This window comes from Lampetra planeri, chromosome 1 (assembly GCF_965212315.1).
Source record: "Lampetra planeri chromosome 1, kcLamPlan1.2.h2, whole genome shotgun sequence".
Lineage (NCBI taxonomy): Eukaryota > Metazoa > Chordata > Hyperoartia > Petromyzontiformes > Petromyzontidae > Lampetra > Lampetra planeri.
The window spans coordinates 2,975,046-2,980,676 of record NC_136107.1 but is presented as its reverse complement, the minus strand read 5'-3'; positions in this window follow the sequence as shown (position 1 = coordinate 2,980,676).

Below are 5,631 nucleotides of genomic sequence, written 5' to 3'. Positions count from 1 at the left end.
AGCAAAGTAATTGGATTTTTTCATTTGCTATACAGCCAGATAATACGACAAATCGCTCAACTTTAGCCACCCAGTCGTTCGTAAAAGTCGAAGGCGGTATAGTACTACAGTAATAGAGCAAGTGCAGTATCACTGAACCGGAATTGATAGCTCGAAAGCATTTAGCGCGGGGCCCTTGAAAGTGCGGGGCCCGTAGCTACTACATATGTAGCTACTACACATGTAGCTACTACATTAGTAGCTACTACTACACATGTAGTAGTAGCTACCAGAGGTGTGGACTCGAGTCATGTGACTTGGACTCGAGTCAGACTCGAGTCATGAATTTGATGACTTGCGACTCGACTTGGACTTGCATAACAATGACTTTGTCCCACCTATGAGATGTGGACTCGAGTCATGTGACTTGGACTCGAGTCAGACTCGAGTCATGAATTTGATGACTTGCGACTCGACTTGGACTTGCATAACAATGACTTTGTCCCACCTCTGGTAGCTACTACACATGTAGCTACTTTTGCTCCTAGGATAATCCGGCGCTGCGGTTGCAGCGCGCGCAGCAGGCAACCGCACTTGCCTTGCACGCAGCAGGCAAGCGCACTTGCCTTGCACGCAGAAGGCAAGCGCACTTGCCTTGCACGCAGCGAGCATCATCATGGGGGCCTTCTCCAGCACATCCCGAGCGACTCCGATCCGCGCCGCCTGCCGCGCGTCCTTGAGATCCTGAGCGCCGGCGAGGAGGGAACGATTCTCACGAGTGAACGCCCCCCCCCCCACGGCCCCCCCCCCCCGACCCCGCAAGCCAGGAGAGCACGCCTATTGTTGTGCGCACGTACGCTTGGATTTCTTTCGCGCCGTACGTAGCCGAAACCCGAGGCGCAACAAACTGACCGCAAGTGTTTTGGACCGTGCTCATCTCTGTCGGTCAGTCTTGAGCTCGTGGCGGAAATTCCACATTACAATTGCAGGGACAATTCATGGAACGGCCTGACAGCAGCGCTACCGATTTAACCGAGTGTAGGGAGGCGAAAAGTTGACCCTTGACAGGGATTTATGATCTGCCCACCGCAGGCCAAGTGCAGTAGAGACACGACCTCTGAGATAGCACATCTGGTGTTAGGCTGCCAAAATTGTGGAGACAGACGTCGATCATCATCATCATCACTATCATCATCGGTTAAGGTCAATCCACTGCTGGATGAAGGCCTCCCCAATACACCGTCTACTCTCATGATCTTGCCATGCATCAATCCATTCAGCACCAGCACACGAACTGCATAGATCCCTAATGGGGCGAAAGCAAATTGTGACTACGACGAATATGATTGCGATGATGATGATGATGTAGGAGATGATGATGATGTAGGTGTAGGTGATGATCATGATGTCGGAGATGATGATGATGATGTAGGTGATGATAATGATGTCGGAAATGATGATTACGATGATGTAGGTGATGATCATGATGTCGGAGATGATGATGATGATGATGTAGGTGATGATCATGATGTCGGAGATGATGATGATGATGTAGGTGATGATCATGATGTCGGAGATGATTATGATGATGTAGGTGATGATCATGATGTCGGAGATGATGATCATGATGATGTAGGTGATGATCATGATGTCGAAGATGATGATTATGATGATGTAGGTGATGATCATGATGTCGAAGATGATGATTATGATGATGTAGGTGATGATCATGATGTCGGAGATGATGATTATGATGATGTAGGTGATGATCATGATGTCGGAGATGATGATTATGATGATGTAGGTGATGATCATGATGTCGGAGATGATGATCATGATGATGTAGGTGATGATCATGATGTCGGAGGTGATTATGATGATGTAGGTGATGATCATGATGTCGGAGATGATTATGATGATGTAGGTGATGATCATGATGTCGGAGGTGATTATGATGATGTAGGTGATGATGGTGTGAGAGGCACACCCTCTCCCGCTCGGCCGAGAGGTTGACGAAGGGCTCGATGGCTTCGGTGAAGTCGTTGAAGGCCAGCACCATCTCCGCAGGGCTCTCTGCACTCTCCAGGCCCTCCAGACTCTGCAGCACCTGCACCCAGCCACGCCGCGGTGAGACACCCTCGCCACGGCGTGTCGGCCACGCCACAGCGCCACCGCTCCCCAATGACAGGTGCACACAAGACAAAGATAAAGATCCCCCATATAACCTTAACAGACTGTAGGGGCAAGTGCTGTTAGCGAGCACCTATGAAGGCCAGAACGGTACACGAGGGGGTGGGTGGCCAGCACCACGCCCGACCGCCTTTGTCTCCCCAGTGGCGATGTTTACACGCCGCACCAGGTACTCATTTGAGGCTGAGTCTACCTAGGGGAGGCCCAGGACCGGTTCAGATAATCGTCACCGGTGTTGGCCGTGAGCAGGAATCGAACCCGTGTCGCCGGGTTCATAGCGCAACGTAGCGCTAACCGCTACACCACCGCTCCCCACTGCAGCACCTGCACCCAGCCACGCCGCGGTGTGACACCCTCGCCACGGCGTGTCGGCCACGCCACAGCGCCACCGCTCCCCACTGACAGGCGCGCACACACACGCACACACGCACACGCGCAGGCGCTCGCACCTGATTGCGGAATCCGACGATGTGCTTAATGGCTGCGCGGTCGGCCAGGAGCAGGGTGCGTGCCACGGAGGAGAGCAGCAGGCGGGCCGCTCGCGCCAGCCCGGGCTGCTCCGGCGCGGCGTCCGGGAGCCCTGACCTCTGACCTCGATCCAGAGAAGGGTCGTCCTCCTTCTCCTGCCCTCCGGGGACACCTGCGCCCATCAGCTCCGCGATCCTCCTTCCTGCGAGCGCGCGCGCCCGAGACGCCGCCGAAACAAACTCCATCGGACACGAACCTCGCGGATAAACGACCGACGATTATGAGCGTACACTGGGGAGGGGGCCTTGCTTTACATGCCCATTCAATTCACCGTTGGATGAGGGCTCCGCGTAGGTGGTCTCCATTAGGAGATGCCACACGTGCCCTTGGCCGCAGACAGACGGGCTAATTGATGCGCGTCACTGGAAACTAATTTTACGTTGATTACCCGCGAAAAAATCCCGCCCATCCAAAATCGGTGGGGAAAAGAAAAAAAATCAAATAACAATCCGATCGTTTTTCTGCCAAGCGTGAGAAGCAGCTGCCTCTCCACCAACGCGAGCCTTTGGCCCCGATGCTCAGCAGCCACCGCTGCGTGGCGCCGAGGTATCAAATCAAATCGTCAGCGCATTTAGCGTTTGAGCCGCGGTCACGGCGCAAGGCTGAGCTCATTGTAAAACGTTGAAATTTGGCAAATTTGGACCACGAGCACCGGCACACACGGCACCTTCAACGTCTGCTGCGACGCAGACGGCACGCGGTCGTTGCGTTTCATACGCCCTCGGTATTAGCCAGGACGGCCACAGGGTTCGAACCACCGCAACAAGCTGACGCGTGAAGTCATCACTGCTTCACGTGTCCCCCCCCCCCCCGTGACTCCCACGTCCCACCGCCTCTGAACCCCCCCCCCACTTCCCCTCTCCCCCCCCCGTCCCCCCCCCCCGTCCCCCCCCGCCCCCCCCACTTCCCCCCCCCCACTTCCCCCCCCCACCCCCCCCACTTCCCCCCCCACCCCGTCCCCCCTCCACCCCCGTGTCCCCGCCCCCACCCCAGCCCCCAACCGCCGCGTCTCCCCGTACCCGCCCCGCGGACATCGGCACTGGCCCGCAGTGCGGCCGGCTCCAGCTCGTGTTCCTGGGCGGCCAGCAGCTCCCCGAGGCGGGCGAAGCGCTCCACGGCGTGCAGGAGGTCGCGCCCGGCACGCGCCGCCCCTGCCGCCTCTGACGCCGCCGCCGCCGCCGCCGCCGGCGGCCCGGCTGCCCAGCGCCGGGCCGCCTGCCAGCTGACGAGGGTCGTGGTCTGCGGGGAGCGAGTTGCGTTGGCCGTTAAAGCGCGGACTTGTAAACGATGTTTATTTTTGGCCAGGTGAGGCCCGCTGAGGGGCCGTCCGTAAATGACGTCTGGCGATTTTGGAAGATTTTTGATCCCCCCCCCTCCACCCCCCCCCCCCCCATCGTCAGGCGGCGTCACAAAAAGTCAGACCCCCCCCCCTCCTCAAATGACGTCACAAAGCTCTGCCCCCCCCAAAAAAAAAATGCTTCAAATCGCTTTAAACTATTGCCATTGTAGTGCGTATTTAATGTGGCGCTGCACTCTGATGTTGTAGGAAAAAACATTTATTTTAAAAAAGTCTATTTAATTAAGTAGAACGTGTTGTCTATATTTATTTAAAGTTGCGCATTTTGATGTGACGTCACATTTCTCACCCCCCCCCCCTCGTCCCCCCTAGGTGCGTGACGTCATTTATGGATGGCCCCTGAGCTACGTGTGTGGATCCATTTTTCAGGAGCGACCTGGCTATCACAAGTGAAGTGGCCTATCATCATCACACGTGGACATTTATATCGGACGAATTTCTCTAAACGCGTGATGTTGATTCTAAACGTGGAGGGGAAAAATCGGAGGACCCGGAGGAAAAATCCACGAGACCACCTGGAAAGAAAGAGACATGCACACTCCAAATATACAGCAGCAGGTGTCAGGGTCGGGATCGAAGCCACGACCTCCTGTACACCAGGCGAGGTCGTTAACATCTCCTAGCCACCGTGATGATGATAAGAAAGACACACAAACTCCAAACATACAGCAGCAGGCGTCAGGGTCGTAATCGAACCCACGACCTCCTGCACACCAGGCGAGGTAGTTAACATCTCGCCACCGCCAGCGGTAGTGAATAGTGGGTGAGTGGGTGAGGGGGAGGTCCTAATCCATGGAGGTGCTGCCGCAGGGTTCTAGAGCTGTCGCGCTGGCTTTGCGATCCCCAAGTCACCGGTTCCACCGTCCGGCGCGGCAGTTGAAAGTTTCTTGAATCTCCCCAGGCACCTTTGTCCATCAAGCCAGTCGTGTAAACTGTCAACTGGGTTCGTCCTCGGGCAGATGATCGGCAGATCACGAGTAAGCGGGGAGTGTAAAGTGTTCGGTTTGTTTTCTTTCACCAAGGGGGCGAGGATTGCTGCTTTTTTTATTATTCCCATTGGATAATTTGCGTGCAATTCCCACGTGTTCCAAGATGTCCTGGCCAGTGTGAAATATTAGCCCAAATGCCATTCTGGAGGGGCTCTCTAAAGTGCTCCCTCTAGCGGAGCCACCACCCCCCCCACCCCCCACCCACCCTTGCGTGCCTGCAGTGGCGCGAGCGAGCGATTTCAGCGCTAGCGCCTTTAACTTCGCGGCGCCGAGTCTCCTGCAGGACGTGCCGCACCCTTCGCAGGGCTGCCCGCTTCTGGCAAAGCGAGCGCCACACGGCCGCAAGCTCCGATTGCGGTTCTCGGGCGCGGGTGGTGGGGGAGGGGGGTCAACTTTTCCCCGGCCATTCCTCCGAGGCTGATTGAAACAAAGTAGCAGCTTTCCCCGAGACCTGTGCATGGCATAGGAATGCGGAATATTTGAGCCCCCTGACGTTGACAACGGCCAGCAGAAGAGACTGCTGTTCCATCGCTCGTTTAGCGCAGGGAGACACCTGAACTCTGTGTGACCTTGCTATGTGTGAGTCTC